The 23,783-nt window shown below is 41.6% G+C and overlaps 1 protein-coding gene across 3 annotated transcripts in view; it reads left to right on the top strand.

Moving 5' to 3' along the window:
• The window catches only part of ZNF407 (zinc finger protein 407), a 1,322,856-nt gene that overhangs the window by 46,077 nt on the left and 1,252,996 nt on the right, over positions 1–23,783 (top strand). The window lies entirely within an intron of this gene.

The following is a 23,783-nucleotide window of genomic DNA, read 5'->3' as shown; positions in this document are numbered from 1 at the left end:
TTAAATATGATTTACATAGCACTTAAGCTTTTTAGTGAAATCAGTTGCCTTTTCTGATTTATCACACTGTTTGCTAAGTGTAGTATTAATTTTGCAGATAGTGAGAATTTCATACTCTTAAAAGTCTTGCAATCAGTACTGAAAAGAAGCTATTCAGAGTTGAGGTATTTCTTAGTGGCTAGAAATATAAGAAATGGGACTTGGCTAGTAGACATCAGAACTCAAGTGTTATAAGAGTTTGAAGCAGCATTATTGCTTTTAAACTTGGAACATGTTGATTTGGTATGCATGGTGATTGATGATAGCACCTGATCTAGTCTCTGTACAGTTGCATCTTCTCTTCCTTCTAGTGGTTAGTATTAAATGGAAAATGTAAAAAAAAAATACACCTGAAAACATTTGTCGAAAATATATAAGCCACAGTTCTAAATTTATGTAAAAATCTACTGCTATGTTTCTATAAACCTGCCATACATTCTTTATTTTAAATAGACAGCTTTTCTAAATCATTGAGCTCTGCTTAGACAAGTGGTGTCTCAATGGCTAAATTTATGAGTAGATTTGAATAATAAATTCACATTTCAATGAACATATTTTCATTAAAACTGCAAGGTTTATTTTACTGTACTTTTAAATAATGGCTTGTTATGGAAGCTATAGTTTAAATTCATGCAATAATTGAATGTGCATGGTTACATGGAAGGGAGCAAATATATTTGGAGTATAATCAAATCTGGGTGCAATTTTTCTCATAAAAGCAAAGTTCATGACTGGGCAACATATTTGGAAGGACTGAAGTGTAGATTCATTGGAGATGTTAGGTGATTTTTTTTTTTTAAGTGTAATTTTGAAACATCAATAAGGCACAGCACAATGGGGTTTCCACTATAAAAACTGTATGTCCTGAATACTTCTCAATTCTTTAATCACCTAAGTAGTGTTAGTTTTATTTTAACATGCCATACTATGTATGTGTGTATTAAGGATGTTTGTGTATGTTTTTAAAGGCAGCCAAACATTAATCTCCAGAATACTGCCTGGCCCCTGCTTTTACATGTATTCTCTGTGCCTTGAGGTCTGCTCAGGTTCATATCTTGCAGACTTATTTTATTTACTGCAGTATGTTTGATATATATGAGGATGAGCAGCACAGGATACTAGTCAGAGGGCCTGATGAGTTGTGGCAACTTTTGTGTAATGTCTTGAGATTTGGAGTTCTTGTAGCAAAACACCACCATGAACAGCTTGTCTGCTATGCGGATAGGTCCCTTTTTCCCACATTGAGAGTCACAAACAAGTACCACATTCTCCTTTTTTTTGTGGCTTCTGTAGTAGTCTGCTTCCCTTATTCTCTGTTTTGTGTATCTTTCTCCTCCAGCGATTCCAGGACTTCCATATTGGTTCTGTACATGAACTGAAGGAGCTCAAAGATGGTGTGCAATCTCTGCTAGAAGTAGCTATCTTCCAGTTTTCATATAAATGGGATGCAATATTTGAACTTCTTTGTTGCTCTTTATAGCTGGCTCTTCACTATGGCCATTGAGAATGCTTAAGAGTCTCAACCAACTTCAACAAGAATTCATCAAAACAACCTTTAACAGAAATCCATTTAAAAACTAGTGAGGTGACACTCCTTTCTCCATGGAAAACTTGATGAAGTACGTGTCTTGCCACTGTTCTTTCACTATTATATCCTGTGGAGGTTCTTGCCTCTCACCAGCAGAGGGCCTCGATGGGCCTCTTGCCTATTCTGGCTTGTCCCACATTTGTGGCCCATTCATTCTGCTGGCAGCCATTTTTTTCCTGTTTAGACACAGATATATTCCGGGCTCACAATCAGTACTTCACCAGAGCCTGGTTCTGTGTTTGGTCTTAAGGTTGGTTCTTGTCTTGGCCCTATGCTTCATGATCCTGTTTACTCCTAGATTGCAATCACATGAAAAATGCCCAAAATACTCTTATTCCAGAGCCTACAAAATTGTCAACCACACATCAAACCAAGAAAAGGCCACTGGTATACATTTATCAGTAATTGTAAAATGTAGAACCACCAAATATAGATCGATTAAATATATTTGTAGGACCTCTGATCTACGTGAGAATGTTAACCATACAAACTCATTTGTAGTATACAGGTCCAAATTTAATTTATTAATCAAAAAAAAATGTTTTTCTTTTTCAAATTTTTGTATTTAAAAGACGTTGCAAGACCCACACTATTGGCAGCTATTTAGTGCATCACCATCGCACAAACTGTGAAAACTGAGTCCACCTTTCAAAAAATGAAAACCACTCCACTAGATCTTTAAATCACTCTTAGCGGGTTTTCTAATATAACAGTCCCGAACGTTATACTCATCTTTTAAACGTCCTCAGCGTCGGAATGGCGGTCGGAGATGCCGATCGCACAAATAATTTGAAAAAAAGGAAATTGAACCTCGAAAAAAAATCTTTGAAGACCCTGAAGTTTATTTGGAGTAATCACTGCCCCTGAAGCAGGACCAGGACGGTCCGAAACACGGCCGTGTCGGGACGCTGAGGATGTTTAAAAGATGAGTATAACGTTCGGGACTGTTATATTAGAAAACCCGCTAAGAGTGATTTAAAGATCTAGTGGAGTGGTTTTCATTTTTTGAAAGGTGGACTCAGTTTTCACAGTTTGTGCGATGGTGATGCACTAAATAGCTGCCAATAGTGTGGGTCTTGCAACGTCTTTTAAATACAAAAATTTGAAAAAGAAAAACATTTTTTTTGATTAATAAATTAAATTTGGACCTGTATACTACAAATGAGTTTGTATGGTTAACATTCTCACGTAGATCAGAGGTCCTACAAATATATTTAATCGATCTATATTTGGTTGTTCTACATTTTACAATTACTGATAAATGTATACCAGTGGCCTTTTCTTGGTTTGATGTGTACTCCTAGATTACTTCATGCATCCTTCTAGATTACTTCATGTAGCCAGGGTTCCTATTTAGTTCTGGATTGCACTGTGGTATCCAGTATTGCTGTTTGGTTCTATATTACTTCATTTGTCCAGTCCTCCTGCATTGGTCCTGCCCTGCTCTGTGGGTACCCTAATATCTCTAGGTTTGAATTCTACATTAACTTTTGTGACTTGTGTTTCCTGTTCCTGTACAAGTCCTACTGGCTGGTACCCGAGGGCTCAACTTGAGGCAAAGATGTCTATCACAGGCAGAAGACAATCTGTTTCTCCTTTTTTTTTTCAAATATGTTTGTCTCATTTTATTTACCTACATTTTTCTGTAGGGATAAATTAAAGGCCATTGAGATCCTAAGTGAGCAAGGAGCAGCTGAATTGCTGTGAGTTGTCTTGAAGAGACGTAAGAAGTCTAGAACTTATGTAGATGTAATCTATAGACTTATCAGTACAGACGAGACAGTGAAGTAATCACAAGATAACTCACTTCACAAAAAAAATTGTAACAAATTTAAATAACTGAGATGAAGAAAACTCCTCCTCTGTTATCAAATCCCCAAAGAACTGTGCTCTTGTTGTTTAAAAAATAAACAACTTAATATTGTCATTGTTTAATACAGAAACATTAAAATATATGAAAAGAAAATTAATTTGTGACCTTCATAAAAAATATATTTGACAATGGTCTTGCAGGCCAGCTCCATCACTGAAGGGAAGGTAAAGAGTGCTGGTATCTTCCTATGTTTGGCATATACCATCCTCAGAACTATTTTCAAATTTGAGCATTTGAATCAAATACAATCCTGTTTCAAGGCATTTCCTTGAATGATGTGCTTCATCTTGGTCCAAACTTAACATATTGCCTTTTAAGAGTGTTGATCCACATCAGAACATAAGAAAGGAGCTTGTTACTATAATTGCTGACATACAGTAGATGTTCTACTGTTTTGTGGTCCAAGAAGATAATAGGAATTACTTATGATTCCTCTGGTACCATGATAAAAACATCAGCAGTTAAATCATTTGAGTACCATATGAGAATGCATGTCTTTTGGCTGCAGTCAGTCACCAACTGTGGCTATCTCTGAACTCAGAAGAACAGCACAAGAAGGAGAAATGGAATATGGTTCAGATACTAGAGTGTTTGTGGAAAGAATTTATTAGGACTCAAGACCATGAATGTTGCAATCCCCAAAAATCCAAAAGAATGTGCCACAGCTGAAAGTACCACAGTAGTGCTTTCATTAACAGGCTTCTAATAGAGCTTAAATGTATGTATATCCTGAATCTCATTATGCTCATGTTCTAAAACTGTTGTAAATTTCATCAACCTTCTCCCCCGACAAGGAACCTTTTAGAGAAGCTCCTAAAAATTGTATCTCAGAAAGGCTCATCACATTTTAATAAACTCTCTTCACTGTCAAGGATGGGCAGAATATCATAAAACATTTCTATATATTTATATATTATTGCTTCAAAAAATGCAGTCCATTCGTTGTCTCTTTCAAACCCCATGGTGTGGTGGTGTTCCATGTATAGATGTTTTTTCTTGCAGACAAAAATCAGTCTCAGAATGATGTGCTGCAACCTAATGAGCCACAAGATGTGCTTCCAACCTACGGCAGAATATACAGCTAAGATGTTCTTGTATCCTGATCTTTAACATTCTTGTTGTTTTTGTCAATATATGAGATTACAGGGTCACTATACAATATAGATAACTCTTATAGACCTACACGAAATTTGATGTCTCAAAAAAAATAGGGGAGACGATTGGGAAAAGAATAGTGTCACTGTTGAAAGATCTTGTGCAAACTCTACAATTACCACAGGGAAAATGTCCCTGAGGACCAACTGGAGTATCAGTCCTCTGAAAGGAATGAAATGCTGACTTCCCAACATTAGTCTCTACTTCATGCTTTTGATGCAAATGTAGGCATATCTTGAAAGTCCATATGTAGACCACAAATCTCCCAGTGTTTCTTAATGCTTTGCTGAACTTTCCATGTATGTGGGGTGTATGGCATTACACATAGCATACGAGAATCCTCCAGTGAACCATGGGGGTTTAATAGAAGACCTCGATTAACCCATCTGCCCCTTTTATAAACACGGTGTGTGCAGTCTTAGAGAGATATCCCCACTCAAGGAAACAGAGGCACATTTCCTGTAATTTCTGTTTATACTCCTTTGTAGATGGAAGCTTAAAAATTGTCCATAAGGAACATTCTGATGGAAAAGTTTAGGGTGGCAGCTGGTATAATGTAGCAAGGTATTCTAATGAGCTTTTGTGCGAAAAATGGAAAAATTAAATCTTTCTTCAGTATAAGAAATAGTTATATGCAAGAATGATACTAATCAAGAATTGGTAGTTAAAGCTAACTCTGTTATTATCTCAGGAATCCAACCACCTAAAAATGCAGTGAAATATCATTTTGCCAGAGTTCAAGAGAAAGGGTGTTGTCAGTATACTGTTTCCATAAAATCATATTAGCTTTAAAGGGATACCTTGGTAGCCATGTTTCTTCAGAATCTCCCATATAGAGGTTTGCAATATCGAGTGCCATAGAGGCACCCTTAGCCACTCCCTTTATTTGTTGGAAGAAATATTTATCAAAACATTTTTTGTCATGGCAATTTTGGAAAATAACATAAGATTAGCCATACTGGGTCAGACCAAAGGTCCAGATTCCTGTTTCCAATGGTGGCCAATCCAGGGATAAGAAGTGGATTTCTGCAACTCCACCTTAATGGTTTATGGACTTTACTGCCAAATCTTTTTTAAACACAGCTATATTATTAGCTTTCACCATATCCTCTGGCAATGAATTCCAGAGTGTAATTATGCATCGAGTAAAAATATTTTCTCTTATTAGTTTTAATTGTATCACCTAGTAACCTCATTGTGTGTCCCTAATCTTTGTTCCACTCCACTTAATATTTTATAGACTCTATTGTATCTCCCCTCAGCCTTCTCTTCTCCAGGCTGAAGAGGCCTTACCTCTTTAGTCCTTCCTTATAGGGGAATCGTTCCATCCAATTTATCATTCTGATTGCTCTTTTCTGCACCACCTTAAACTCTGCTATATCTTTTTTGACATGTGGTGACCAGAACTGCACACAATACTCAAGATGAGGTCACACTATGAAATGATACAGAGGTATTATATTTTCTGTTTTATTCTCCTTTCCTAATGATCCTTTCTTTCTGTTTGCTGTTGCACACTGGGCAGAAGATTTCATCGGATCTAGGCATCATCGTTGAGAATACTTTTTCTGAATGGTGACTCCTAATGTGGAACCTTGCTTGTGTAGCTATAATTTGGGATTGCTCTTCCCTAAGTGCATCACCTTGCATTGGTCCACATTAAATTTCATTTGGTATTCCATGCCTACTTTTGCAAGGTCCTCTTGCAATTTCTCACAATCATCTTGTGATTTAATAACTTGGAATAATTTTGTGTCATCCGCAAATTTGATCACCTCACCCGTTCCCATTTCCAGGTCATTTATAAACATGAAAAAGCTGTGGTCCCAGAATGAATCTCTGGGGCACTCTACTATTCACCTTTCTTCATTGAGAAAATTTACCATTTAGATCTACTCTCTGTTTTCTATCTTTTAACCAGTTCACAATCCACAATAGGACACGGCCCACTATCCCATGACATTTTAATTTCTTAAGAAGTAGCTCATGAGGGACTTGGTCAAATGCCTCATGGAAATCCAGATACGCAATGTCGCATTTATCCACAAATGTAACAGATTGCTGCGGCAGGACTTCTCTTGACTAAATCTTTGTTGGCTTTGTCCCATTAAACTATGCCTATGTGTGTGTTCCGCAATTTTGTTCTTTATGATTGTGCTAGGCAAAATGGTAGAAACTGACGTCAGATTCGCTTGTCTATAGTTCTCTGCATCACCCCTTGATCCCTTTTTAAAAATTGGCATTAAATTGGATTCTTTCAGTCTTCAGAAACAATAGACAATTTTAATGATAGTTTATATATTTGCAAGTCCATAATTTCATTTTACAGTTCTTTCAGCACTCTGGGATGTATACTATCTGGTTCAGGTGATTTGCTACTCTTTAGTTTGTCAGTTTGCCCTATTACATCTTCCCGATACACTGAGATTTGTTTCAGCTCTGCTGAATCATCACCTTTGAATATCATTTCTGGCATGAGATATCTTTCTCAGTGAAGACCGAAACAAAGAATTCATTTAGTCTCTCTGTTATGGCTTTATCATCCCTAAGTGCCCTTTTTACCTCTTGATCATCTTATGGTCCAGCTGACTTCCTCACAGGATTTTTACTTCAAATATACCTGAAAAAGATTTTTTTATTATGAATTTTTGCTTCCATGGCAAGCTTCTTTTCAAATTCTCTCTTTGCCATCCTTATCAATGCTTTGTATCTAACTTGCCGGTGCTTATGCTGTTTCCTTCATTCAGATCCCTTTTCCATTTCTTGAAAAATGTTCTTTTAGCTATTATAGCCTTTCTCACCTCACTGTTTTCCCATGTCAATAGTCATTTAGTCTTCCTTCCACTTTTACTAATCTATTTATTTATGTATTTATTGAGTTTTATATATCGTCATTCGGTAATGCCATCACAACGGTTTACATATTTCAACCGGGGGATAAAAGGTTACATATTTTCAAAAAGGGGGATCCTATATTTAGGCAACATCGTCAGTGTAAAGGTAGGGTAGATGTATAGAGAGGGGGTGGGAATAGATACAGTGAGGTTAAAGTACAGCAGATAGGGTAAAGAGTGATGTAATAATGTGGAAGTTAACAAGCTAAGGGAGTGTATAAGTTATCAGCTGGAGGTGGTTCGGAGTATTGTTGTCCATGGAAACTGAGCAAGTTAAAATTCATTTGGGAGTTCAGTTGCTGAGATATTGTTGTGAGAGTTTGGGTGTCATTGTAAGCTTTGAAGTAAAGCCATGTTTTCAGATCCTTTTTAAATGTTTTTAAGTTGGATTGTATTCTAAGTTCCAATGGGATTGAGTTCCATAATTTAGGGCAGGCAATGGAGAATGCTCTTTCACGGGTTGTTGATAGTTGAGCTGATCGGACAGGGGGAATTCTCAGAAAGCCCTTGTTTGAAAGTAGGTTTCGTTGAGTCATGTGAGGAATGAGATTAATAATTGACCAGTTTGGTTGATCTATATGTATTAATTTGTGTATGATCAGGGTTTTATATTCTATATGGTATTCTTTACAGTGTAGGAAATAAGGATGGAGGTAATATGTTCATAATTTTTAACGCCTGTTAGGATTATCGCCGCTGTGTTTTGTAGTATTTGGAGCGGTCTGATGCTAGAAGCTGGTAATCCAAGTAATAGGAAGTTGCAATAGTCAATGTTAGAGAAAATGAGAAGTTGAAGTACAGATCTGAAGTCAACTGTGGTAAGAAAAGGTTTTAGGTGTCGTAGGGTTAATAGTTTGTGATATCCATCTTTGATTTTGGTTGTGATGTTGTGTTTTAAAGATAGTTCGTTGTCTATGATCACTCCTAGGTTGCTTGTATGCGTAACTGGGGAGATTGGTTCCTTATGGTTCTCGAGCAAGAGGGGAGGTGGTAGAGATGGGCTGGATTTCCGATCCATAATGATTATTTCAGTTTTTTCAATGTTTATTATGAGTTTCAAGCGGGTTAGCAGATGTTTAATTGTGAATAGGTATGTGGCAGTTGTCTTGTAAGTTTTGTCTAGTTAATTTTGAATAGGAATTAAAATTTGTATGTCATCGGCATAGAGGAAATGGGTCAAGTCTAGTTCTTTTAAGAGATGGCATATAGGCAAAAGATATATATTGAAGAGTGGTCTGGGCTTCCAAGATGTGTGTGATTGATTGTTTTTTTAAATAATGTCCACGCCGCCTGTAAACTCGTAAGCTTTGCAGCTGCTCATTTAAGTTTTTTCCTAACCGTTTTCCTCATTTTATCAGTCACCCTTCTGAAAGTTAAATACTGTTGCAGTAGTTTTTTTTAGTGTCCTCTCTTCAGTTATTAAGTCAAACTTGATCATGTTGTGATCACTATTGCCAACACCTTTACCTCTCGCACCAAATCCTGTGTTCCAGTAAAGACTACTGGTAGGTCTAAAATAGTTTCCGCTTTTGTTGGTTCTTGTACCAGCTTCTCCATGAAGCAGTCATTTATTTCATCTAGGAGCTTTATCTCTAGCAGTCCTGATGTGACATTTACCCAGTCAATACTGGGGTGATTGGTGCTGATTTTGTTAGCTTCCCTAATTTCTTCTAGCATTTCATTGTCTATCTGTTCATTCTGGCCATGTGGATGGTAGAACACCCCTGCTCCACTGCTACTTTATTCCCCTTTTCACTTGGAATTTCTTTCCATAAAGATTCAATATTACATTTGTTTCCCGCATTTTCACATAGAAAATAAATAGGCACCCTAATGGGCTTAGATCTCTTATCCAAAAAAATCTGATTACCTCCAGAGCACCCTCCTGTGGTATATTTGTATAAAGGGCAGCGATGTCTATCATTACCATAATTAGATTTGAAACTGGTACTGGCAATTCTTCAAGAGTCCCTGATATAGGAGGGCAAAGTACAGGGTATTTCAAAAAGATGGACCTGATATTGAAATATACTGCTTTGAAATTGGGTCCATCATTTTGAAACACCCTGTACTAATAACATTTCTCAAGAATTTATCCAAAACACTGATAGGGGGTCCAAAAGGGAATCTCGTGCTAATATAATGGGGCATTCTGGTGGGTTTGTCAATCCCTTATGTATTTTAGGAAGTATATAAAATGGCTCACTGGGAACTCAGCTCGCAAAAAGGATAATTCCTTCGTGGCAATCCAATTTTATTTGAAGGTATTTATATATAAATTACTCTTGTTTTAGCTGTACAGTAAGGTCATCTGTTAAAGGTATATAGTAAAACCTATCACACAATTAAGAGTTTACTCTTTCACATAGTCCTCTGTATTAAGAATGACAACCACCTTGTCAGCAGGTTTAGTTACAATCTCTTTATCTTTGGAAATTTGTTGTAATGCCAAACTTTTCCCCTCAGGTTAAATTCTGAAATGCTCTATCCTGATGGCTTTCACTTTCAGTCTAAGATTTTTACTGAACAAAGGTTTTTTAACAATATAATGGTCACTAGAATCAGGTTGAAATAGAAAATATGAAAAAAAATTTATTTGCAAAGAGCAAATAATTGCTATAAATATACCTCAAAATGAAATAAAATTAATTATAGGAGAAAAAGATAAGCCTTTATTCAATACAGAGATCTGTTCCTTTGTGAACACTCTATTAGCATACATTTATGGTGCCATTCCGTTCTAAATTGATCTGCAAGGGAGTTAAGGCAGCGCTTCTCTTCCCGACTAAGTTGCGCATCCAGCAGTAGGGCAAGGTACTGTTGCTAATATCTAAAGAAGCAAAAACCTTTCTGATTAAATTAGTTAGGGCTAGTGATATGGGAGGCGACCCTCACTTGTAAAGGCAGAAGATGCTGAGGATAGGACTGTTTGAATGAAAAAATGCAAAAATGCTGAGGTACCTATGGATTTGTTGTATAAACTTGCTTGTTCAAGGTATTGTGCCTGCAACAAGAAATTTGTTGGTCTCTTGCAATTCACAAATCTGATTTCGTTTTTCGACTTTTATGCATGCTGTTTCCTTTGGTTATAAAAGGTGCTTTGTGAGATGGGCAGTGCTGTTCCAGCTCCAAACATGTTGTCTTGTTGTGTCCTTGGCCAAATCTCAATAAAGCTGTTTTGAATTACACACACATACCAATATCTACCTTCCATTGCACGCAGAAAAACATAGAAGACCCAAATGATTGAGATCTGGAGCTTTATGGCAACACGTGGGGCACGATGAATCTGCGCTTGTCTTATCCTGAAAATGCTACAGAGCATCTGATAGCTGCTGCAGAGAATTTGTCGTGAAAATTGACTTCTCCTACAGTGCTCAAGATAGTTAAAGTGCGAGTCGGAAGGAGGCCTTTTCAGAGCCTTATTGATTACACTGACTTGTGAAACTCTTTACAATTTATCAGGAGCTTTCTGTAGTTTGTAATTTAAAGACCATTTGTGTTTCTCTTTGGAATTCTATCACAGTCTAATATCTCTATTGTTTCCTTAAAAGTTTCTGCCTCAGCAGAAGATTATACTCTACTCTAATCTCTTGATTTTATATCAGATTTTTTATTTTTAGATATTACTATTGTGATCCTGGGATTTGTGGGGTGGAGGGGGTTATCAGCTGGATGCACCCTGGTTATTGTTGGTGACTGGGGTGAATGGTCCCTTTGTGTTAACAATAAAAGGGTTTAAGAGTGATTCTGGTGTAATGGTGTGGATACTTATTGGAATGGGGAGAGGGTACTTTTGGGGGTTCACTGTAGTACAGAACAGAGAGGAATTGTGGTGGAACATCTTATTTTTCTAAATCACCAGGACACAATAACAATCTGTGGGATATACTTTTGGTTAGGGATGTGAGACACAGACCGGCGTTGAATGCTGGATTACTGTTACATATGTTTGGTTTACAGTTATGGTTCAAATGAATATAAGCTTTAATGTAGATGGGGTCCATTCCCCAATGAAACACTCCAAAAGAGTGGGGTTACTTAAGCAGTTAAAATCCAGTATTTATTTTTCCCGTAGATAAGCAGCATGAATTAGCTATGCTGTCTGGGACGTTCTCCGGGTGGCTAGGTGGCGGAGCTCTCAAAGATCATTGAGCTTTATCAGTTAGGTGCGCCTGCATCTATCTTCCCGCGCTGCCCCGAGTCTCCTCAGTCCATTTTTTTTTCCGCGCGACTAACTGCATGTGGAGCTCTCACCTCTCTTCAGGTGAGAGCTCCTGCTGTCTCGTTGACATGCCGCGGCCACCGGAGTTCAAATTTTGCAGTAATAGACGGCCACGACCGGTGCTACATTTGCCTGGGCCCAAACAATGACAACCGAACTGCTGGAACTGCGGCCACATGTCCCCCCGGCCCAGTGCCAGAGGGCTGCCCAGATTGCCCAGTTAAAAGGAGTGGCGTCTGGCTCATATGCCCCTTTGGAGGACTCTGCTAGATCTTCTCCAGGGCCTCCCCGGACTTCTAAGGATCCCTCCCAGCGTCAAGCCTCCTTGGTTGGGCCTCCAGGCCAACGCCAAAGCATGGTGCCGGACATGCGCCCACGATGTCGCCGATGTGCCAATGCCGTACCGATGCAGCTGCGTCGAAGAGCCGTCTGCACGACGCATCATCGGCGCTCACGCATAAACCGAAGCACCGTAATTCAGCGACGCCAGTGCATGGTGCATCCAAGCCACCTAAGAAACATTCTTCCAGGCACAAACAGCCCAGGGAGCCTTCTCCCCTTCTGGTGGTAGATTCTGATGTAGGACCTTCTTCAGCAGCCTCACAAGGATCTTCAGACTCGTCCACCGAATTCTCAGGCCTTTCCATGGCCTCCCAGCACCAGACAAAGACATGCCTTTATACAGCAAAAAGTACGACCTCCTGCGTACACCAGTCGGCCCAGGGGTCTGGACAGTGTCATTCTATTAGCGGCAGTACCTCCACCTGGCGCTCCGACACAGCGGAGTCCACTTCCTCAGAGCAGCTTGGCCTGTCAAGCGATATCACAAATCTCTCTCATACTCTTACAGGTTCTCTCAACCATAGAGCAGCAAGGTCAATATCCACACGACAAGCCCCAGGATGCCCCTATGTCACCGCAGGACAACCCCAGTCCAGAGCCTTCTCCCACTGGACAGTCTCCACTGCCGTCTCCTCCTGCGGAAGATTCTTCCTAGCCATCCACTTCGCCAGGCTCCTCCGCAGGATACCCCTCGGACCTTGTCGAGTTACCACCCGAGCCCGTCTCTCCACCGGAGGATCTCTCGTATTCCAAATTCCTGGAACAGGTGGAGCAGCACCTCAGTGTAGAGACTCAGAAGATTCCTGACCCCAGGCAGGAGGTTATGTGGATCCTCAAAATCTTTGACACACCTTCGGAGCCCACAGCCTTACCTTCCCACGCTGTCCTGGATGTGGTAATGGACAAGGCCTGGGAATCCCCCTTTGCGAGGCAACCAACATCACGAAAAAAGGATTTAAAGTTCCGTATGCGCCAGTCACCTTATTACTCCACTGTTCAACTTCCGCACTCCTCTGTAGTGGTGGAATCTGCAATGCAGAAGGCCAAAAAGTCCCGGCTCCATTCAAATACTTTGCATCCATGCCAGGAGGAGTATTTGGACGATTTTGGAAAAAAGGCGTTCCAATCCGGCATGCTGAATGCAACAATTAAGAACATGCCATACTGGGTCAGACCAAGGGTCCATCAAGCCCAGCATTCTGTTTCCAACAGTGGCCAATCCAGGCCATAAGAACCTGGCAAGTACCCAAAAACTAAGTCTATTCCATGTTACTGTTGCTAGTAATAGCAGTGGTTATTATCTAAGTCAACTTAATTAATAGCAGGTAATGGACTTCTCCTCCAAGAACTTATCCAATCCTTTTTAAAACACAGCTATACTAACTGCACTAACCACAACATCTGGCAACAAATTCCAGAGTTTAATCGGAGAAAGTTCTTTTTCACTCAACGCACAATTAGTTTTAAATGTGCCACATGCTAACTTCATGGCATGCCCCCTAGTCTTTCTACTATCCGAAACAGTAAAAAACCGATTCACATCTACCCGTTCTAGACCTCTCATGATTTTAAACACCTCTATCATATCCCCCCTCAGCCATCTCTTCTCCAAGCTGAAAAGTCCTTTTCCAGTTACTCCACAGTTAGTGAGAGGGCCTATGGATAATCCATCTTCTCCACCTGAGTACCTCTTGTGAGTAATCTTAATGAGGATATCTCAGGTAACCCCCTGACTTATACCTCTCACTCAAGGGAGCCTCATCTACTCTATGCCTTCCCCCCCCCCCCCCCCCATACCTCTAATCAACTTTTTCCAATTTAATCTCTATTTGATTTTTCTGCTGGAACTATGGAGAAATTGTCTGACTTGGAGATTAAATTGGAAAAAGTTGATTAGAGGTATGGGGGGGGGGGGGGGGGAAGGCATAGAGTAGATGAGGAACACGTCCTGCGCTAGTCATTGGGAGCTGGGATACACCGAGCAGAAGATCTGTATCTTCCAATTGTGTTCTGTGGCAGGCCCCAGGTTTGAAAGAGTATGTCCGTCACATCCTGATGGAGTTCTCACTTGTGGGGGTGAAAGATTCTGCTCAATTTGTCTGTCCTGGCATTATTGATGCTGGGCAGGTACATGGCCTGCACGGTGATGGATCTGCTCTCTGCCCATTCCAAGATCCTCACAGCCTCCCTGCAAAGGTTCCAGGAATCGGACCCTTCTTCCTTGTTGATTTAGAACATGGCCACCTGGTTGTCCGTGTGGACCATGACTGTCTTCCCTTGGTGTGCATGTTCGAAGGCTTGAAGAGCATTTTGAATAGCTCGGAGCTTCAGTAGGTTGATCTATTGCGATCATTCCCAGGCAGAGCCACAGGCCTTGAGTTTGAAGGTGGACTAGGTGAGTGACCCATCCTTTGGAAGTGCCCGTGGTGAGGATGGTTTGATGCGCTGGGGTTTGCAGGGGAGCTCCTACCATGAGGGTGACAGGAGTGGAGAGATGGTTGAAAAACTGGTCCATTGGGCATTCAGGCCCCATTGCAGACTGAGTATGTGCAGGCGAGTGTGGGGAATGACATAGCTGCTGTCATGTGGCCGAGGATTGTCAGGATGTGGTGAGCAGGGGCAGTGGTGGCCACCTGGAAGCGGCTGGCGAGCAATGTCAGGGCAAGGGCTCGGGATTCTCGGAGAAAGGCTCTGTCCCGAATGGTGTCGATATGAGCTCCAATGAATTGTAAGACCTGAGTGGGTTGCAGATTCGATTTTTCGTAGTTGACAAGCAGCCCTAGGTTGTCCAGGCAGTGTATGGTTGCGAGAAGATTGGTCTGCAGGAGGGACGGGTTGGGGGCCACCAGCAGCCAATTGTCCAGGTAGGGGAATATTTGAATCCCCTGTCAGAGGTGAGCCATCGCTACTGCTAGGCATTTGGTAAAAACTCTGGGGGCTGAGGAGAGGCCAAATGGGAGCACCTTGTACTGAAAATGGTGGCCAGTGGCCATTAGGCATAGGAACTGCCAGGAAGCGGGATGCATCGGTATGGGCGAATAGGCATCCTTGAGGTCCAGTGAACACATCCAATTGCTGGGGCAAAGGAAGGGAAGGATGGACTTGAGTGACATCATTTTGAATTTTTTTTCTCGTCAAGTGTCTGAGAGAGCGAAGATCTAGGATGGGACATAACCCTCCCGACTTCTTGGGCATGAGGAAGTATTGCAAGTAGAAGCCCTGGTGGAACTGCGTCGAGGGCAGTTCGCGAATGCACTGTTGTTGAAGCAAGTTGTTGATCTCCAGTTGCGGTTGACCACAATGCTCCGAAGGGAGTTCCTGGTACACCAGGTTTGGAGTGGAGGGGGTGGAGTGAAAACTGAGGGAGTAGCCCTCCTGTATGATATGTAAAACCCAGAGGTTGGATGTGATGATCTTCCATGCCTGAAAAAAGTGGGAGAGTCTACCCTCCACCGGGAGCGGTAGCGATGTGTTCATTCATCCTAAAAACCCTGTGAGGGCTTAGGGAGTTTGGAATCCTGAGGTGGACAAGGCTGCTGAGGAGTGCATTGTCGTTGCCGAGTCTCCTGTTGGAAAGAGTGAGGACAACTCTGTGTCTATTGAGGAGGCCGGTAGGACGGGTAAGACTGGTAAGGATGTCGCGGATAATAAGTTTTTTTTTATATGAGAAGTATCGCCTCGAGGAGGCAGCATCTGAAGGAGAGGTCAGCTGCATTACAGCCACCACTTGCTCCTTGAGCTGAGCCACAGTTTCTCTCAATTTGTCCCCAAAGAGATTATTTGGGAGACAGGGAAAGTCAGCAAGTTTCTCATGTACGTTCTCACGAATGGCGCTGGCTTGCAGCCATGCTAGGCGTCGGGCCGCGATGGCATTGGCTGTGGACTTAGCCGAAGTTTCGAATCCTTCATAGACTATTTGTAGGAGGTGCGTCAATCCTTCTTTCACGTTATGAAGTTGTTCAGGAGATCGGTGGTCTGAGGATGCTTCCTGAAGCAGGGGCTTTAAAGATTTCAGGCATTCGTATAGGTACTGCATTATATAAAACTAGTGCTGCTGGATCTTGGCATTCAGCATCCCAGATTGGAAAGCCTTCTTCCCAAAGTTGTCCAAGTACTTGGAATCCTTCCCAAGTGGAGTATTGGAGTGAAGGTGAGATTTCTTGGCCTTCTGCATAGCGGACTTCACAACTAGAGGCATGAGGAAGTTGCACTGTAGAATAGAATGGGGACCGCTGCATATAGAATTTCAAGTACGTTTTGCGAGAGGTTGGTGGTCACGTAAAGGGAGATTCCCAGGCCCTGGTCATGACTGCGTCTAGGACCTCGTGAGAGGGCAAGGCCGTGGACTCTGAAGACAATTCAAATATTTTGAGGATACCCAGGACTTCTGCTCTCAGGTCAGGAATTCCTCTAGTCTCAACGTTGACATTGCCCCACTTTCTCCACGAACTTAGAATACAATAAGTCCTCTGGTGGAGAGATCGGCTCCGGTTGTTCTTCCGCCAGGTTATAGGGGTACCCCATAGAGCAGTGGTTCTCAACCCTGTCCTGGGGACCCCACAGCCAGTCTGGTTTTCAAGATATCCACAATGAATATGCATGAGAGAACATTTGCATGCACTGCCTCCATAGCATGCAAATTTTCTCTCATGCATATTCATTGTGGATATCTTGAAAACCCGACTGGCTGTGGGGTCCCCAGGACAGGGTTGAGAACCACTGCCATAGAGGATCCTGGTGACGTGGAAGGCTGGGGGAAACATCCCCAGGAGGAGAAGTCGGTAGAGGTTGGCCAGGAGAAGGAGCTGGACTGAGGCTGTCTTGTGGCGATTGGGGGGGCGGGGGGGCCTTCCAGTGGTGTCTCTGCTGGATGTTTCCCTTGCTGCTCCATGGAGGTAAGGAACTGAGAGAGTATAAGGGAAATCTGGGACATTGCCTGAGAGGTCAAGGTCTCCTGAGGGCTCAGCATAGGCTGTGTCTGTGAGGATCGCTGGGTGGCAGCCTAGGTTCCCTGGGAGTAGCACTGGGGGGATACTGCAGCCAGCAGGATTTCCGTGTCAGAACCTCTAGGTAAGGGAGGGACCGTAAGAGGCCACTTGTGCCTCTTCTGCAAAAGTTTTTGGAGGCTTGATCTTTTCCTATGTTGTGAGGCAGTGGACAGGCCAGAGTAGACCCTGGATGAGGCCAAGGAGCTATGAGAGGTGGCTGGTGAAGAAGGCACCACATCAGAGTCCACTACTAGGAGTGGGGAAGGTTCCTTGGATCGTTTGTGCCCTGATGAGTGCTTCTTGGGGGTCTTAGTGACAATGTGCGTTGAGGGTGTTTGCATCGATTTGCTTCGATGTGCTGTTAATGGCTTGTGCTTCGATCCCGAAGCATGCGGTTGGTGCGTCGGTGATGCGTTGGGGCCCTGACGCTACTCTGTGCAGATGGCATCTTTGGCGCTGTCGATGCGTCTCCTGTGTTGTGCATCAGCGCCGGCCCGGATGAACCAGGAGGCCCTACTGAGGAGGCTTGGTGATGCGTCGACTCTTTGGAGGCTCGGGGGAGGGGGGGGTCCCGGGGAGGACCGAGTTGAGGCTTCAGAAGGGCCATATGAACCCGATGACACTTCATGAAGTTTTGCGATCCTGGCAGCCCTCTGTCAATGGGCTCGGGGGGGGGGGGGGGGACGGACGACATGCGTCCGCAGTCCCTGCAGGTCGCTTGGTCATGATCCGGTTCGAGACAGATGTAGCATCTGGTGTGCCCGTTGGTCACCGTCATGATTTTGCCACATTGGCAAAACTTGAAGCCTGGTGGCCACTGCATTTCCTCGAAAAAGTGAAGAAATTGTTGAGGTAAATGCTTAGTGTGGTAGTCGGGTTAATGTATAATTTTTATATGTGTATATATTTTATTTGCTTGGATGGCTATTTGGTGTTTAAGTATACTTAATTTTATTGTTCCTCCTTAACATGGACTTGGGTTAATATTGTTTTCTTTGTATTTGATCCTTTGTTTTCTATGTTTTGTTTTTTTTTTCTTTTTTCTTCTTTCTATATTGACTAAATGTTGTTAAAGAATATATAAAAAAAAAAAGGAATAATTGGAGTTTCCATTATGATCTAATACTTGAGGTGTGGGCTTAAAATAATTATTAAATTCAGACAGTTATGATTTAATCATTTATGTCTTAATCGTAAGACATTAGATATATTTATTTATTTTCTCTTTTTTCTGTACTGCATATCGTGAATCTAGGCGGTTTACAATTTTTTCACATACATAAAATTTTTAAATAAATATATACAATACCAATATAAAACATACATCATGAATAAGCACCTCTTGACCTTCCCCTCTAAACATAAGTTGTTTGAAATCCTGTTGAGGTAGAGTAAAAGGACTTGCTATAGTAGCATTCTAAAAATTTCAGTCCTTTTTACATGCATGACCATTTTGTGTCCAGAACTTCTTCAGCCATTAAGTTTAGCTGAAATGTCTGAGCCCACTATAAACTGTAAAATTCAATAGCCAGTTCTTCATTTGTAAACTGTAGTTCTTTTTGAGAGTTACCTACATTTAGTATTTAACTGCAGTGTTGCAGTAAACATTTCAAAGTTAAGTTTGATGTTATATCTCCAGAAGACCAGTCAAGTCTATGTGAACAGAACAGCAGTATTAGCCCTTAATATGCCCTTTTAAGGCAGATAAAATGGAATAAAACTAAGGGGAAGATGCTAATGGAGCTCTCTTTAGAATTCTTTATGCAATTGTCTGGTCAAGACATGTTGCTTATAATTGATGTGTCCATTACTTGAATTCTCTTGTAATTATAGTCAATAAGTCTTGTAAATGTGTTAAAGCTCACTAAAAGCATACAAATTCAAGAACAGAGTAAGGCTAATAATTTAAAATAATCAATGTAGGCATTTCAGCACTTAATTTCCCTTGTGTGTTGATAGCTGATCATTCTTAATCCATTAAGATTTATTTAGTCGTTTACAATGCAAAATAGGTTTGCACTGGTCACTTGTGCCATTTGAAAATGTCCACCAGGTTAAGTGCAGAATGTAGTCCATTATTCTTCCTTGACTATATGTATTAATTGCATTTAAAATCAAGTTAATGTGGATGTGAAAGTGAGGTAACTATCAATATGTGACAAGCAACCCTACTTATATAAGTTACATCATTGATTGTAACATTTAGTAAAACTTAGCATACTTTTCAATATTATATGTAGGTCCTGTCACCAAATATTTTTTTTTATTGTGCATTGAAATGGCATTTCACATATGATAAGTTTTCTGGGAGCTGAACAAAATGTGCCATTTCAATGTTTAACTTTTTTTTTAAAGAACTTCAGAATAATTTTTCAGTTGAGTACTTTTTCTGTAGCTTTCTCCCTATTTTATGTAGAACAGCTAAGAATGAATAGCTATCCTAATATTTTGCTTATACTTATAGACCACTGATATTTATTAATCTGTATGACAGCTTATTTTTACATTCCTGGTTTCAAATTCTATGCTTTTATCTGTGTTCATCAACTTGCTGATGCAGCAGATATAGTCAGAGATTTGATTAACTTACATTTCTGTTTATTTCTTTTAAATTGATTAGTTTATTGATTTTTATATTGACATAATGGGAATTAAATTCATGAAAATACTACAGAAAGTTTAGTAGATAAAAATATGGACAAGAAACACAAGCTGCTTATTCAATTTAAGTTGAATTGGCTAAAGCCCACCCCCTAACAAACCTGTAAATGGAGAAGTAGATATTCAGCAGGATGGTGAACGGGTACATGGATATTTAATGACAGCCAGATAAGTCTTCTGATGAATATCTGTGGGTAAAATTACCTGGGTAATTGTAGGACAGTGATTTTGCTGACTGGACTTACCTGGCTGAGTTTATTTGCTAGTGCTATATATAGGACCTAGCCAGAAAGATTTTAGCTATGCCCTCTGAATTCTCCCCACCCTATTTCTTTTTATCCAGCTAGAAACATAGAAACATGATGGCAGGAAAAGACCATATTGCCTATCTAGTCTGCCTATCCATCCAACTAATTTAGCTTTACAATTCCCATCATTTGCTCAGTGATCCCCATCTATTTGTCCTATGCTTTCTTAAATTCAAATACATTTTTGTCTCCATCACCTCCACTAGGAGGTTATTCCATGCATCCACTATTCTCTTTGTAAAGAAATATTACCTGAGAGATTTCTTTGTCTACCCCCTTTCCCCCTCATCTCAGGACCTGTTATATCATGTAGGGTCCTTTCAGTCTCGTATGTAGCAAAGAATGAAATTAAATATGGGAGAAACCAATTCCATGGGGTGCTGGTTGGGTTTTGTGACATCCTGCTCTCAGAGAACACATGTGAGAAGAAAGCAACTCTGCTTTCTCTGAGGACAAGCAGGATGGTAGTTTTTACACATGGGTAATCCCTAGCTAGAGGTTCCCCCCCAATTGAAAAAAAGGATGGTAACAAACCACTGCCAACAGGTACACAAATAATATTTGTGTCAACAACAATCCTTTTTTTGTATTTTATTCTTAAACTATGGGGGCAAAAGGGGAAGCAGCCTGGAACAGAAAATAACAAGTCCTGGGTGAGAGAGAATTGGGTTCTACACCTCAAATCCGAAGGACAGCTTGGCCAAACCTACAGTAATGAAATGTGATTGAGTGAAGAGATTTCCACATCATAGCTTTGCAGCTTTGTCAAGGGATGTGTACTGTCAGGGAGCATATGATTCAGTTTTGCACTTTTGCCTCTGAGAAATGGGGTAAAGACATTCTTACAGCCATATTCTGACAGGGTCTCTCCGGCAGGATAAAGGATGAGCTGGCTGGCTGGGAAGTTCTCATTAACCTGGATGTCCTAATCTCCATGGCCAATCATGTGGTCCGGCGGTTCCAGTAATGGGCCCAGGAGACCAAAGCTATCTGACGCCATATCTCACTGACACCCCATTTCCAAAACCCTCCTGTACTACCGTCTGTTCGGAACCAAAGATCTTGGAAGAGTCTATGGAGTTGGGCCGGCCAGGCTTTCCTAGGAGGAGAAACTTGGAAGAAGACAACAGGGTCTGTGCCTGTACTCTGCTGGGCGTGGACACATGGCATCTCAGTGACCTGAGAAATTGGGAAACTCTCATGCCTAGGGTTGACTGGGGAGGCAACCCTAGGCCACACACTGTCCTCTCCACAGCTACTTGTCCCTGTCTCCATCTCTGATCTCCACTGAAGCATACCTAGACTCGGGTGCTGGCAGAAAGTTCATTGACGAGGCTCTCATCCGACAGCACGTGATTGCAACCACGCTCTTGGAACAGCCAGAGACCATCGCCTCGGTCTATGGGGATACACTCCCAGGCCATCTCAGCGAATTGACTGTACCGCTCATCCTTTTGACTGGGATCCTCCTCAAGGAGATCATTTTGTTTAGTTATTCCTTGAGCTGTGAACCCTCTTATCCTCTTATCCAAGTCTCACCCAGGACTTGTTGTTTTCTGTTCCAGGCTGCTTCCCCTTTTGCCCCCATAGTTTAAGAATAAAATACAAAAAAAGGATTGTTGTTGACACAAATATTATTTGTGTACCTGTATGCGGATGTCTTCCTGTATGCGGATGACGTCCAGATCCTCATCCCCATTCAAAATCCCTCAGACACCCTGCTTTTCTGGGAATCCTGCCTAGTTTCCATCAACGTCCTTTAACCAACCTCCAACTTGCACTTAACACAACCAAAACGGAAATCCTCCTCATATCCAACAATCCTGAAATCATTTCGCAGATCACATCCAACACACTCACCCCCACCCACCCCCACCTGCCTTCTGTAAGAGACCTAGGTGTTGTCTTAGATCAACGCCTCAATTTTCAACCCCATATCAAATCTCTACTAAAAGGGGGTTTCTATAAACTCCACATCCTCAAAAAACTTAAACCCCTCCTCCACGCTCAGGACTTCTGTCTAGTTTTGCAGTCTACCATCCTATCTAAATTAGATTACTGCAACTCCCTTCTCCTAGGCCTCCCTTACTCTACAATTAAACCTCTACAAATCCTGCAGAACTCCATGGCTAGAATCATCACTGACACACGCAAAAGAGAACACATCTCCCCAGCATTAAAAGATCTGCACTGGCTCCCCATCCCTTTCCGGATAAAATACAAAACCCTCACCGTTCTTCACAATGTGCTCTACAAAAACAATCCTGCATGGCTCAAGGAAATGCCACACTTCCGTGCCTCTAATCGTCCTTCCAGAACCACCCTCGCAGGAAACCTACACATTCCACCCCTCAAAACTGCACACCTCTCCCTTACCAGAGAAAGAGCATTTACCATAGCTGGCCCCACACTATGGAACTCACTCCCCATGTCTCTCCGCCTTGAACCTTCCCTACCCCACTTCAAAAAAGGCATCAAAACCTGGCTTTTCTTACAGGCCTACCCTGATGCCAATCAAACCTAAACCCCTTCATTGCTTCCAGCCCTGCTACCCTCTAATAATGATGTATCTCAAGGAAACGTTGTTGCCTTAATGTTTTTGAATATAGTTCCTATCTTTATTTTTTCACGCTACTTACGGGCCTGCTCTCACCCACCCCCTTCTCTCCTTTTTCTATTCCTGCTCCCCCTTCCCCTGTCCCTGTTATTTTGTAATTTCTCTTTCCTCGCTACAAGAGTTGATTGTAAACCGGCATGATATGTCCTATGAATGTCGGTATATCAAAAGTTAATAAATAAATAAAAATAAATAAAATAAATCCTGGACCTACCTTAGGTCCAGCAGCACAAACCAGTGATCAACTGGGGCACCTTAGACCTGACTTGTTGAGGGTCATCCAGCGTTGTGCTGGAAATACGGAATCACCTACTATCTTCAAAGCAACGTGCAGACTGTGTGGTTGAACCAAGAACTTAAGGCTTTTCTAGGGGCTTATGTCAACCAAAGACATGCCAACTGGGCCTCCTTGCTTCCTTAGATCTAGTTTGCCCACAACAATCATATCAGCGCCTCTTCAGGCTTCTCTCCATTCTATATCATCTTCAGGCGCCACCTAACTGTTCCTTTTTGGCAGCTCCATTCACTGTCCTGACTAAGAAGGGATCAGATACCAAGAACTGGACCACAGAGGCTGCCCAAGCCTTCGAATGGCTCAAAGACAGATTATCAGGGGTTCTTGTCTACACCATCAATACCCAATCAAATATTTTATTCTAGAGATAGATGCGTCTGCCCTCGGGTTAGGCGCTGTCCTGTTGCAATATAACCACAATAATACCCTGGTTACCTGCTCCTACTTTTCATGGAAATTCTCCCAAGCAGAAAAAAATGATTCCATCAGTGATCGTGAGCTCCTAGCAGTCAAGCTGGCTTTGGAAGAATGGTAGCATCTACTGGAGGATTCTAAACACCCAGTGACCATCTTTACGGACCATAAAAATCTGGAACATTTGGCACAGGCTCAGAGGTTGAACCCCAGGCAAGCCCGCTGGTCGTTTTTTTTTTTTAATTAATTTAATTTTGAGTTGCACTACTGGCCTGCTGACAAGAACCACCGGCTGGATTCTATTTACCGATCCTTTGCCACGGAAGGCAAACAGGAGCCTCCACAACATATCATTGAACCAGCCATGGTCATGGTCGCTGCTAC

The sequence above is a fragment of the Rhinatrema bivittatum genome, chromosome 2 (genome assembly GCF_901001135.1).
Source record: "Rhinatrema bivittatum chromosome 2, aRhiBiv1.1, whole genome shotgun sequence".
NCBI lineage: Eukaryota > Metazoa > Chordata > Amphibia > Gymnophiona > Rhinatrematidae > Rhinatrema > Rhinatrema bivittatum.
Note: the sequence above shows the minus strand (reverse complement) of the source record. Positions and strands in the feature narration are given on the sequence as shown.